Source organism: Chiroxiphia lanceolata, chromosome 3 (genome assembly GCF_009829145.1).
Source record: "Chiroxiphia lanceolata isolate bChiLan1 chromosome 3, bChiLan1.pri, whole genome shotgun sequence".
Classification (NCBI taxonomy): Eukaryota; Metazoa; Chordata; class Aves; order Passeriformes; family Pipridae; genus Chiroxiphia; species Chiroxiphia lanceolata.
Window position 1 is genome coordinate 19,911,296 of NC_045639.1, and position 14,586 is coordinate 19,925,881.

Here is a 14,586-nt window from a genome sequence, read left to right on the forward strand (position 1 = left end):
CCCCTGCTTCTCCTTTCCTAACTCTGTGGCCTGTCAGATGGACACTGTACTGGTTAGTCAGCAGTATTTGTGAAACATCTTTTTCTGAGAAGATTCAAGGATCTCCAGAAATACAAAGTATTAGTAATGCAAGCTACTGAGTAGACTTACTCGACCTTCCCTTTTTTTCTGCATTTAATTTCCAGCTGAGTTCAGTGGGTTTTCCACATATGATTAAGGTTAAACAGGCTTAAAGGCCATTTCTGAATTGAGATGTTTTCTAAATTAGGAGCCCCATTAATTGTTCATCTTGCAGAATGGAATTTAATTTATCTGGCATATTTTAAATCACTTTCCAGGAATAAGTTAAATTCTGATTACATGCATTCCCAACTTCCATAAAACTCTTTCAGCACAGACTGCTTTCTTCTTTCTAAATCCATATTGGATGCATGAGCTCTTATTTCATTTCACTCCTCTTCATATATTTTTAAGCCTCTGAGGTCTAAGTTCACTTCTGAAGTCAAATGGGTGAAATGCTGTTGATTTTCTGGCAGTTCTGAAAGTGACAATTTTCTCTATCACATAAATTACCATATTTCCTGTTATTTATTTTATGATACCGGTATTTCACTCACACAATTTTTTCTGTACCCATAAAATTTTCCAGCTGGGATATAATTTTCTAATCCTTCTATAAGCCCATGTATTTTGTTTCACCTCTTAAAGAAATTTAATATTGTCAATCTGCAGTATTCTCTCTTGGAGACAGATGATCTAAAGTTTACTTCTCAGTAAAGAAGTCATTGGCATACAACTCACTTGTGCACACATAACACCTGAGAATGAAGAAGGTGCTACAGTTTAAGTTATTTTCATATGAAATCATCATCATACGTGTGAACCTCTCATGGTTGAATATAGAGCCTTTTTTTCCACACAAAAGAGGAGAGTGTGGGTATCCCCAGAGCTCTTCTGCAGGGCTAAGAACAAAAACCAGTCATGGTCTCACTGAGCCAAAAAAAAAAAAAAAAAAAAGCCACAAAAGCAAAAAATCAAGAATTTTATTTTCTGACAGCTGAGAAAATACAAAGTTTGTGGGTTTTTTCTGTTTTTTCCCAGTGGAGCAGTGAAGTATATACAGTCAGAGGCCATGCAAGAACAAAACCAGAGGTATCATGTGGATGAAGTTAAATGCTGATAATAACTCATGTGATGCTATTTTACTGTGGACAGATCAAAATGAGAATCATTTCTCTTTGTTAGGTCTCACAGCTTTATAATACAGGCCTTATTCTTTCATGAAACAACTTTGCAGCTCAATTTGTTCTGCGTATGGTAAGAGTTTATGTGAAATTTGAATATTTTTTTTCCACTAACAACTGATTTCTGGACGAATTTATCTTTCTTTCTGATTCCTTAGAAAATACTAGCTATTTCATCACTCATCCTCCAGACTTTTTTGTTCCTAAGAAATGTTTGTTTTGAAAAGTCCCTTAGTGGTGGTAAATTTATTAGTCTGATGTTATAAAACTATTTGAGAGTACCCAGCTAACAATTATCCAAACATGTTCTTTGTCAAGGCTACAGCTCACTCAAACCGCTGAGGCAATGAAGAGGGAAGACAGGAAGAGTCAGGATTAGGGATGAAATGTGTTCTTGAAAGGGTTGCCTACCTCCAGTGCTTCCTGGTATTTTAAAATAGGGAGCTGTGATCTAAGTGCTGAATGCCACTGCAGTGATATGTTTGCATTTCACCAAATAATATTAGCTATATATGGTGCCCTTCACTTTGAGACTTCACCCAAAGATTTCAGAAACCTTGGGCCAGGTTTTTTTCCTCAGAGGAGATACTTCACACTATATTTACTGTACTAATTTCAGTGGAAGAATTTCCAATTTTTCCAGGAGTAAGAGAAGAGGATTACATCTCAGCTTGCTCCTCAAATATTTTTGCTTGATGGACTGTGGAGATACTCAAGACTGCTTTAATTGAATTATCTCAGATATAGAGGCAATGTAGCCAGAATAATATGCAGTATGGTACAGGCTAAGTTATGTTTGCAAGAAGCAAGAGTTATTAATTTTTTTTTTTAGTACTTGGTATGTAGCACTGTGGAACATTTTGCAATGCCAGTTAAATGGAGCAGTTTAAGATTGTACTACTAAATGTTTTACTCACTTAGAACCATGAAAATATGTTCCAGCTTTTAGCAGCTTTTCTAAAGACAACAGTGTTCAAAACATAAAGGTAGTAAAATATTGAGTTTCAGGAGATTGAAAATACCCTTCAAATTCAAGTCTCTCTTGATAAACAATTTTAACAAAATTAATGGGGAGTGGAATTTTGAAGAATCCAAAATATTTAATTCTGGATTTTTTAAACTAATTTTATTTATTTATTCATTTATTTACATTTTAAGAATCTGATAATTCATTGGAACACTTAATTTCAAACTACATAAAGTATTTCCAAAGGACCAAAAATACATTTCTTTTTCTTATTTTTGTGTGGGACTCACACGTCATCAAAATCCGTCATCAATAAAAATGAATTGCTCTCATGGAGATGCCCAGCTCAACCCAAAGCCTTTCTCACCTCAAGCAGCTCTTTGAAGCCAAATGAAGATGCAGAGGGATTTTATTGGAGAGTAGAGTGTAAAGATTCTGTAAGAGGAAGGTCAGCAAAAGCAGGACAATGAGGGTATTTCACCAGGTGAATATCACAGAATCAAAAATATTCTCAGTTGGAAGGGACTCACAAGGATCATCAACTCCAATTCTTAAGTGAATGGACCATACACAGGATTGAACCCATGACCTTGGCGTTACTACCACCAGGTTTTAACCAAATATGAGGAGCATCACACTGCTCTCACTAATTCCATAGGGCAAGTGCATAGTACTGGAAATAAAAAATAAGTAACAATAGACACTGCTCTCTTAAACTGCTCAGGAGAGTCACTGAGCCAATTCAGCTGTGAAATGAAAAAAGCCTTCTGAACCTGCAGCAAAGAAGCTAAATTCAGGAAATCTTCCCAAATTCTATTCTTTATGGCAGGACTGTAGAATATACATTTTTTCCTCTGAAGCATTAAATTGTTTTCTGAAGAATATCGTTAACAGAAGGAAATCATCTGTTGAATGACTTATAACAAAGCAGTATTTGGCATGTGCAGTATTCTCAAAGACATGTAGACTTTTCATTGTAGTCAGAATATTAATATATGAAATTGTAATAATGATTTATTAATTAACTGAGACTGTCATCACAATTTTCTATAGCTAATTTAAATGGTAACCACACTGGAGTCTGTTTTGTCTCATGTTCTCCCTTTCAGTAAAATCAAGCAGAGACACTTTGTTGGCCATCTGAGATACTTTTATCTTTGCCTTCAAGGACCCTGGGGAAATGGAAACACGGAAAGAATATGCAAAGAGGATTTTTACCTCATCACTTTGATTCTTTCCTCCAAGCCCTGCATTTTTCCCCCCTCCCTTTTCCTGTTCAATAAGATATAAAGAAAGAAAGTAAGCAAGGGGGGTTGAAGGGGAGAAAGAGAGTGGAAGGAGCACTGACTTAAATATTTTCCAGTGTCTAAACACTGAAAAAAAATTAATTATCTTTTAAACTTTTCTGAGCCATGGTTAGAGAAGTATTTTTCAAACTATAAAATGAAGAAAGTGACTCAGGTTTTCATGTATTTACAGCAATCATCTCCAGTCAGTAATTAAAACAGGGGAAGAAAGGACTTTCAGTACACAGGGAAGCAGTGCCCCTAAAGATACACAACTGTGTAGCAAAAAATATTTGCAGAAACAGATGCTAAGTCAATTAATTCAATTTCCTCCAAAATGCTTACCATGCTTACCAAGGCAGAAGACAAGGAGAGAGATTATCATGTCACAGTTCTTACCGAAAATATATTCTTAAAATTTTCACTGTTCCTTGGAAACCCAATAGTGACTCTTCCTCTTAGGTAGTTACTGAAGATATACGGAGGCACTGAATGCTGAATTATCAAATGGGATCTACTAAAAGCTGGTCTATCTTAAAACAACTGGATAGTCTTCATTTAAGTCCAAGTTCTCCTTTAATTTAACTCTGACAGGTTTAGCAGAGAACTGGAGACTGAAGCAGATAGATGAGTAGATGAGTGGGATGAGTAGGGAAAACACACATATACTCATGAGTGCATCCATAGGCTCCTGCCTTCAAAGAAGACAGCAGCTGGGATCCTGGAACTTGTTTTCAGTGCTTCATCTAACCAAGGAGTAGAAAAGGCAAATATTCATTTTGGAAGAAGGTACCCAGTGTATTTTTCCCCACAATATTCAGAACTATGCTTACTTATGATTAAAGTGAGGAACTCCATGAAGCAAACAAGATAACTGAAGGCATTTTTAAATACATATGTAGTTACTTTGCATTAATGAAATATCCTGATGAATCAGGGAAGGAATGGCACTGCACCATTCCATCTTTCCCCTGATAGGAGCTATGGGTCTTAGGATGGGCTCCTTTTCTGTTGCATGGTCTAATAAGCACAATCGTAGATGGTTAAAGCATCCCACACATTTGTACTTTGTCCATAACCTCTTCCCACATTGTAACAATTTGTTACTTGAGTGTAAATCTGATACTTTTGGCTTGAAAACAAAGTGTTAGGCAATCTGCAAACATGAGCTCATTACTTCGGGCAAGGTGAAAAGGGTCTCTGATGTGGTATACTCATTGTTGGCCTCCAGATATTAGTCAAAACTCTGAAAGGAAACCAGTTTTTAACATGGTTTCTATTTTCCTTTTTGTTAGCCTTTTTTCTGTATCTGACTCTTTCACACTTTGGTATGTAGCCACTCTTTTCTCTCTCTTTGTGTGTGTGTGTGTGTGTGTGTCTGTGCCTGTATGTTATGATCCAGACTTCTAGCACGTATTATCAAGCAGCTGTGTCTTGTAGGGAGTCTTTGGCAAATTTAAGTGAGGATAGGTTTTGTTTCACCACTTCCCATACTCTACCCTTGTCTTTCCCTAGATTGAGTAGTCTTCTCTAGAGCAAACATTTTCAGAGACTGTGGAAAAAACCCAAACAGATGGAAGTGGGAAGGAGACGGGCAGTACTGAACATCCTATATGTGTACGAAGGCAGGTTGAGAGTGCAGGGCACTCTTAGTCCTTGTGGCTGTTGAGTGCAGTTCTTGATGTAATGGGAAGACAACCCACAGTCCTTTTGTTTTTCAGGCTTTCCCTTTGGCAGGCACAAAGTCTTAGCTCCTCATTATATTTTAGTCTGTGCAGCTCCTGCTCTCTGTATGGCTCTGACCAGTTAGCACAAAGCTCATGGTGTGTGTGTTTGCCTCTGGCAGGAAAGAGCTGCTGTTTCAGTGCCCCATTTTTGCACTACACATTTTAGCTTAGAAATGGTGTTGTTATTCACCACCAACCTTTTTCAAGAAGAGGATGACAAACTCACTAAAGCTAAAATTCATACCAGCTGCAAGAAAAAAACACTTCCTGAACAGAAAAATTTTGGTGAAATGAGGTTAAATTCTCCTCAGATGATCTACTAGCACTCAAGTGGGATTTTACATATCAGACAGTGCAAAGTGCAGTATATTTTGAGGCACTGGAACACATTGCCCAGACAAGCGTGGATGCTCCACCCCTGGCAGTGTTCAAGGCCAGGCTGAATGGGACATTGAGAAATCTGGTCTGGTGGAATATGTCCCTGCCCATGGCAGTGGAGTTGGAACCAGATGATCTTTAAGGTGTCTTCTAACACAAACCATTGTATGATTTATTCTATGATTTTATGTTCCATCTCCAACAACAACCAGTACAAGCTTTCTTAAATCCTCCTAAGGATACACACAGAGGCACAAAATTCAGGTATCCAAATATAACTTACAAATTTCGTCAAAATCCTACAGCAAAGAAATTTCTTCTTTATTCACAGTTTCATCTGTCTCTCAGTTCTGGTTTGGTTTTGTTGTTATTTTGGTGTTATTGTTATTGGCATTTAAAAAAACAAACAAGCAAGCAAGCAAAAAAAAAGAAACTTTGACATGAACTGTGAGTGCACAATCATTTCTTTTTTTTTTTTTTTTAACATTTAACTCATCAATTTCTTTTTCCCTCTCTTGCACTTTTTCCCATCAGGTCTGCAAACTAAAGACACCAGAGGATTTTTTTTTTTTCCTCAATATAACTGGGAAAAAAAAGTCTAAAGTCATTATTGGAATCCTGTGAAACAGGACTACACCCTCTCTGCAGACATGTTACACTCAGGTTCTTTGTCACTGGATCCCGGGCTTATCAGGTAGCAAGGACAGCCAGAACCAGCCAGCCTTAGGTAAACCAGTTAGACATCTTTTTGACTGACCTTCAAGTTCTTCAAGCTCAGAATGAAGTCATCATTCTGGCAAACTGGGAGAGAGAGGACCCTAGTGTCAAAAATGCTCAGCTCTTACTATGATTGGAAACGTCTGAGATGAGACACGCATGAGACATGACTTCTAACTGGTTAACTGAAAGTCAGTGAACTTGGATCAGAAGCTAGCAGTAGACACCCTTATACATTAATCATTTTCCAGCACCTTGAAGCACAATAGCATGTCACTAACAGCACACATGCCCTGTATTTAGAATACTAAAAATAGGAAACACCTGTGGTAACTCTGTGGGACTTGGCTCCTGTATGTGGACTGCTGCAATAAAGAGCATTGCAACAGTATAGTGGTTCCCTTTAAAGCCTGTGGGTTTCAAAGGTCTGCTATCTCTCTCTGAGTGTCTCCTGCTTAAAAGCGTGTGGTCCTTGGAAGGATAGGAAAGGTAGGATAAAAGAGGGAGGAGGACAGGAGCTGTACAGCTACCATTAAAGGACTATTTAAAAAATGGCCTCAGTGAAGGATACGATGAACTGGAGTTTTTTCAAGTCCGAGTACAGCTTCAAGAAGAAGAGTGTGGAGACTCTGTACCCATGCAAGTAGGAAATGGCCCAAGATATCAGGCTGGAAACAGAGGTCCTTTCTGTCAGGCTCAGGTTCCAGACTGGGAATGGCATGGACTCCTGTTAAGAACTGGGGAAACAAAAAGAGAAACAGAGTTTAAATGAAGCCCTAAACCCAGCAAAAAGACTGCAAATTACAGAAAGGAATCACCAAAGAAACGATCTTTTTTTTCTTCGGTGAGACCTCTATGAAAGCTCATTGTTTTACAGCTGCTGTATCTGCAGAGGAGCTGAAGGATGGTCGCAGTGCAGCACCACACCACAAGATGGCAAGAACCAGAAGCTGACCTCAAACGAGAATTCAGATAGAACAATGAAATTACATTAAAACTTGAGATTCCAAACTACCAAACATGTAATTTTAATGAAACTGGGGGTTTCTTCAGAAGATTTTTAAGTTTTTTCTTTGCTCTTTGGCCTGTTGTTCTTCAGATCAAATCTCACCCTAATGTCACCTCACCTCACAGAAGTGACAAATACCCTCTGCAGTACAATCCCCTCTGTGTCCTCCTAATGATCTGTTAGTTTCGACAAACACAGGGAAAGTCTTTTCTCTGTCACTATTTGTCATCTTAGTTTCTTTCACCTCCACTTTTCCTCTTTTTTTTTTTTTTTTATTAATTTTAGGCCATATTATTTCTAGTTCTCACCTGAACTATAAATTTAATAAATTCTCATCTTTTTAAACAGCTTTCTTAAGTCCCCGAGCATATTTACTTGCTGTGTCCCAACACTTTCCTTTTTCTCTCCAATACCAAGTGAAAGACTGCTGCCTTGGTCTTTAGGAGATGCTGAGTCCAAACTAAGAGCAATCAGTTGTTGTCAGATTATTATGTAAGCTATGAAAGCTCCAGGAACACTATAAAAAGTCACAGATCCATCCATGGTTTCAGTTTAGACCTTTGGGTACAAATGTCTACATTGCAAATACAGCAAGCCCACACCGCATTAAGATTCTTGATTCTTGCCTCAATGCAGCATTAGATCATTTCTTGCAGTCTTCTTCCAGTGGTACAGTTCTCTGGTAATTAGTGACTGTGTTGATAGATTCAACACAGAGGCCAACCACCACAGAGGAGCTGCTCTCCTCCCCAGGGGCTGGATTGTGGCTGAAATGAATTGACAGGCCAGTGTTAGACAGTTTGCACAGTTTATGTGTTCTACAAATAAACAAAGACAGGAGATACTCTGCAGCCAGCAGGTTTTGCCAGCTCCACATTTACATGCAAAATACTGCTCTTAATGAGGTTGGATTCTATGACCTCCCGAGGTGTTTTCCAGCCTCATTTATCCTACAAGTCTATGAAAATTACATTAAAATAACTTTAATAAAAACAGGGATTCCGTGGAAAGTTTTCATTTCATTCAAACTACTTGATTTCCTCTTAATAGCCTCACCGGGGAATTTCTGAAAACGTTGAGAGCGAAACTTTCCCCACCTCTGCTTCGGCAGGTGACGAATGCTGGCGAAACAACCCTCGAGCAGGAACGGTCCTGCAGCTCTCACCGTGCCTGACTTTGCAACCCCGAGCTCATGCTGAGCTGTGCTTGCTCCTCCGAGTGTTCTGTCGGCCCCAGCGCCATTCCGGGGTACACTGCCCACGCTGTGGGTCGGGCCCGTGAGCGCGGTGTGTAAGGGCCGAGGAATCTGTCACTCGGCACTCGAGGGCCACGCTACGGCCGGTCCCGAGCCCAAAACAAACACAATTGGCGCACTTTAAACATCTCGCCCCCTTCGTGAGCATCCAGCGACTGCAGCCTTTATTTGTGTGCCAGCCTTTTCACACCGCCTGAAAATTTCAAACGACTTCATAGCCATGGGAGTGCTAATTAAAACATTCAGCAGTTTTACTGTCTGAGCAGTGTAAATATGATGTAAAAAGAAAATTAAAGACCATTTACACAGATGCATACTTGTTCATTGTAGCTGTAAAATCTAGCTGCAGGGACCTGGCAAGAGCAAGAGTCTCTTATTCTTCAAAATAAGTTATTCAGCAAAAAATTAGACACCAAGCTTTAGCTTGGAAGGCTTATTTTTTGTTAGCTTCATTTTTTATTCATTCCTCCAAAGCCACACTTTCCTACTTTTTTTCTTGGTTTATAATACCGGTCACTCAATTTACTGCTGAAATGGGTTAAGGGATGATTCGAAACAAAATATTTGTTTCACACTCTTGAGGTCACAGTCCACACACAAAACTTTTTCCCCTTCTACTCATGCAACAGCCTCTTTTAGACAGTGAATCCCAGTCACAGGGAATAAAATCCCCTGAAACATCAGCCACAGGTTATGCCTAGGATAGGAAAGGCATTCCGGAGAATCTTATTTTCCAGCATTCGTTGATGTTTCAGTCTGGGATTTCAAGAACACGACTACAGTTGTTTACACTGCAAAGAAAGGAGCTTTTTGATCAGGGGAAGCTGAGTCACTACTCCCTGTTAGTTTTATCATTTTGCAGAGAGCAAGAGCTGATGCCTGATCTTTCTCTGACCTCCTATTCAAACTTCTTTTCTACCTTCCCAGGCTCTTATATTGTGTTTAATCATGTCTCTTTGATATTCAGAAGAATCAGATACTTTTTCGTTTGGTGTTACATGATGTCATAGACAAAAGCAGCATAAATCCCATGAGATTACCCCCCGGTCAAAATGGTTCACTGAGAGGATGAGACTCAGTCCCAGAGCTTTTTTTCTGGGTCCTGAGCTATTTTCAGGACTGGGGAGTGGGAAGGGGGGGAACTGGTTTTTGTTTTGTTTTGTTTTGTTTTCCCACAGACATCATAAGACAAACAGACCATGGGTCAGGTAATGTAAGCAACAGACTGCAAAACTATTGCCAAAAATTGTAACCATCCAATCATCTCTTAAGGAAAAAATTCATTTAAGTGACACATGTTAATAGTATTGAATTCAAAACACTTGCTTTGACATCCAGATGTTGGAAAGTGCCATATCCTGATTAATAAAAATATTTTCTGGTCTTTCATATCTTCCTTCCTTATTTTGATTGCAATTCAGTTTTGGAGAAATTTTTTCCCACTACTGTCCACTGATCACATCACTGAAGTATTTCAAAATTTTAACTTGTTTCCTATAAGGAAAAAATGGGAAGCATAACCACAAATATTTATGTTAGTGTCAGTGCTTATTATTGAAAGCTTATTCAGTCTGCTGCAGTGGCATTGCAACAGCATACCGTTAGAAATGGCATCCAGCTCCTCCAAGCATTTAAGAACAACATCAACACACACGATCTTTATAACCTGGAAAAGACAGAGTATTCCAAATGGGAAGGTGTGAGCAACATGCAGCAATGTCCCCATGCAATTGCTGCAATTTGAAAGCTTTGGAAAGGTATGGCAGTATTATCAACAGGAATGAACTCTAGACATGAGTCGGCTTTGGAGTGCCTTGCTCATGGGAAAACTGAGAGCCCAAGATTTTGATGTTAACTCCTTCAGAGCAGGCCCTGCCACTAGTGGTGCTCTGCAGCTAAGTGGTTGCTTAGCTGTCTGCTGTCTGATACTGTATCAGGACCCAGAATTTTCCTATAGGATATCTGGAATAGAAGGAGGAATTTCAGGGAGAGAGAATTTAGGCCACCATACTGTAAAGCCTGTTTGGCTTTCATTACTTTCTAATGATAGAGCAGGTGTGTGATGAAATTCCCAAGTTTATAAAATTTTATTAATGTCTAAGATGGGGGCTGCCTTTTTAAGAGGAAAGAGTCCACAGTGACCATGATACCAGTGCAGAGTTCCCTTTCCATAGCAGACAGCCTATGTTTCCCCAGATTATTTCTGTGTGTTCTTCTTGTGGTTGTCCTTCCTCGTGGGGGTCACATTACTTAGAGTAATAAGAAATTAAAGGCTATTATGCTACTTAATTCTATGGTGATAATGGGGAATGTAATTATCCAGGAGAAATAGGCTTTGGATAGACGGCTCAGTACCTATTTTTCTCTTTTCCCTTAAACATGTAGCCTAGATCCCAGTGTTATTTCTCTGACAAAAGATCCTTGTTGTTTTACTGCTGTTGTTGTAGTCTTAATGCTAACTGTATTTGACAAAGAAAGTGAGGGTTTATTCACTGTCTCAGACTGCTTTACAACAAAGGCACACAGTACGCAGCAAATTTTTCACTTCTCCTTCCAAGGTGGATAATCTCATTTCAGCTGGAAAAATAAAGACCCTTCTTTTTGTCATAGGGTTTTTGAATCTACCAAAAAAGGGAGCTAAGTGGCATGTAATTATTGAAATATGAGGGCAATAACAGCAAAAAAACCAAACATCTCAGTAACCTAAACAAAAATCAAAAGAATTTTGAGGCATGGTCACGAGGAACATTCAAGTTCTCCCCATCCCCAGATCAGAGCCATAACCACAACTATATTCAAATTCCCTATTTATTATAATTTGGTACCTTTTCACCTATCAACCAAGCAGCGTCACTTTCCGTAATTTTAAGGTTTATGACACATTTTAGTTTCTTCCTTTATGGGAAAGACACATTGCAAATATTGGGCAATGTCTTGCAAAGTCTTGTCCTAACCTAACAAGACTGAGCAGTGTGGGAGGAGGAAGTAATGACTTCCCCCTGACCTGAGTAACTGACATGAAGTCTGCCAAGAATCACAGCCTCTTTGCTCCAGGGAACACAGGAGCAACTCTTCAGAGAGGAGGCGGGGAAGGTGGGGGCAGAAGGGGGGTCAGAAGTATGTCTCTACCCCCCTCTGTGCTCCATGTGGCAGAGAAGAGTGGTTGCAACACTTAAAAAGAAGTAGTAAATTCCTCTCCACCTTTTCCCCCCATCACTGGTTCGACTGTGAAGGGTTGGGCAGTGCAGTCTTGCACTACTGTTTCCCGGATTGGTAGTGTTTTGCAGTGCCCACGATGTGGGGTAGCACATAAAACACAGGGTCTATCCCATTTGGGAAAGAAAATGGTTTTCCTGCGTGGCCAGAGCTGTAAGGATGGAATTTCACAACAGAACAAAAATAAAGCACAGCACTGTTCCAGAATTTCTCGATTCTTATTCTAAACAGTAATAAACCCACCTCCCAAACCCCAGTCCGGACAAAATATTAGCATTCCCTCCACTCTGGTTACAGCTCACATCCCTCTTAATACCTCTTGCTCTGCCATGAACTATTTGTATAAGAAAGGCTTATGTTTGAACTGGAATTGGCACAAATAGTTACCCACTGGATATTCCTTTTCTGCAGAAATCTGATCTCTTTCAGTGCTTCACAAATCACAGAATCCACTGAGGACAGAAGCCTGTGTTTTCTTCTTCTCCAAAGAGAATAAAAAATCGTCAGTAACCCTGACAGCTTCCTGTAGTGTGGCTCTCACAGCCTATTCCAGATGAGCCGAACACTAAACTTGCCATAAAAATGTTATGCTGGGAGGATGTATCTCCCACAGTACTCAGAAATTATGTAGTGAGCTTTACCATCATCACCCCCAGGTTGTAACCATTTCCCAGCTCTTCTGAGAAGTGAAAACAATAAGAATAAACTTAAAAAAACAGACCATAATAATGACAAATAATATCGACAATTATAATAGGCAGCAAAAAGGACCTAAACAGAACCCAGAAACGGGCATTGCTTCTGCGTGCTTGTTGAACAACTTGACCTCACCTACTTGGGCACAGGGAAGCCACCGAGAACAGTTTGCAAGGATTCACCCAAGCCTGTGTGCCAGCAGGACTGAGTGGCGGCAGGGAGGCTGGCTCTGTGCTTTCAGCAGGAGGGAGGGTATGTTTTATCCCTGCCTCCACCGCACACTCGCTGTGAGATCTCAGTGACTCAGCTGGCCCCAGGTTCCTCACTTCGTAAAGGGAGGTGCACTGTCTTTGCCCATTCTCAGCTCACTTTACAGTGGTGTATACAAAGTGCCCTGAAGAAAAAGGAGTGTTCATAGCCTTTATTGATCACTGTGAACGTTCAGCTGCTGACATCTGTCAGGCTGCCTCTAATTTCACCAGCGATTGCCAGCAGAGGATCTGCCCCCTATGGTTTTCTTCTCACTGAGCAGCTGCTGCTCCTTTATAGTCTGTTTGGTTATGTCATCATTAGCTTTTTAAATACGGGTAAGGAACCTTAGAAATGCTTTATGCTCTCAAGAGATCTGGAATTTCTCAAAAAAAAAAAAAAATAAAGTTCTGATGTTTCTCAGGCCTCCCTCCCTCTCCCCTTCTGAAAAGGCTTAAAAATGTGGAATGTTGTGGGAAATTGCTCAGAATGCAATAAAAAATGTACATGTTAAAAAAAAAAAAAAGTCTAACTCACAGCTTCCTTGGCTGGAATGATGTCTCAGGGCTGGATCCAGCTCAGCAATGCTCTTTGGCCTTTCTCTAGTTTTCTCTTTCCAGGACCACATCCCTCATTTAGTTTCTGCTTCCAGGACCCTCTCTCTCACCCACACACACCGCATAAATATACAGACACATAGAGCTCTGACACACATTTCTTTCTATGGCACAGGATACCCCCAAGGCTTCTTTTCCCTCTTACAAAGTTCAAGCAGTCCCTGTGCAGAGCACCTCCCTCCTCCGCTCTGTAGTCTCCAGCTAGATACAAAGTCCAAAACACAGTTTATTTACTGGATCTGCTTTTTTAGACATTTGGACACTGCAACATTCGTTTTTCTTCCAAGAATATCTTACAGAAAGTAACAAAAGCACTTCTGGAAAGTACCTGCTGTTCAGGTTGTTTTGTGTTTTACAATGTTATTTTATTACTACTTATTTTACATGCACATGCTTATAGCTCATTGTAATTTTTCTGACAAATAACAATTGAAAATAATTTTAAAAATGTGGATGTTAACTTTACAAAAGGTTCTTGCTAAGGATTTAAAAACATAAAATGTATAGAAGGGAGTTACTTCAAAGGTTTTCAAAATAAAACCAGTTCTGAATTTTATTGCTTTGGTAACAATTTTGACTTTCTTATCCAGAAGTCACTTCAAAAAGTACTATGTTCAGAGCTATACATACATGAGTCATTTTCTCCAACTCTTTCCTACCCCTAAATATTTCTGCCATTACCATTTACCAAATTACATGCTGTTTACACCTTTCCATAAAAAAGTAGAATATTTTTATAATTGAAAGATCTATTGAAGACGATAATTACCATTCAAATGAATATTACAGACTTAAGTTTGCTGACTTGAGGCTCAGGCTGAATTAAATGACTCACATGCTATTCAGCAGTGTGGAGACGGGCTTTTCAAAGCCAGTTAAAAGCATGACTTGAGGAAAGCATTTCATGATGAGACTCAATTCTGACATGTAATAGGAAGTTGATTAGAGTGCTTGCATGCTTAAATATAGGCTTTAGTACCTTGTCTGTTCATGCTATAAATGAATATAGCTTAGATACATAAATAGTTTGGAAAACACTGTGTGCTTAAAATAACATTTTACCCTTTAAAAGTTCTTGTCCATTTTCAAATTTTCCATCTCAGGCAGTATTGCCATTGAAGGACACAGCTGAGAATGGTCAGTCCCTGGGGGTGCCCATCTGGGTCACTTCAGCTCCTGCAGTAACTCACCTCAAGCTGGCCGCCGTGCCTCTTCCCAACACGGC

General features: G+C 39.5%; 1 long non-coding RNA gene across 1 annotated transcript; it reads left to right on the top strand.

The window, feature by feature from the left end:
• The first annotated feature begins 1,282 nt into the window (after positions 1-1,282).
• Positions 1,283-7,361, top strand: LOC116783910. Its single transcript, XR_004355894.1, has 3 exons — positions 1,283-1,317; positions 6,137-6,329; positions 7,197-7,361. It is a non-coding gene; the product is annotated as an uncharacterized LOC116783910 (long non-coding RNA).
• The last annotated feature ends 7,225 nt before the right edge of the window (positions 7,362-14,586 follow it).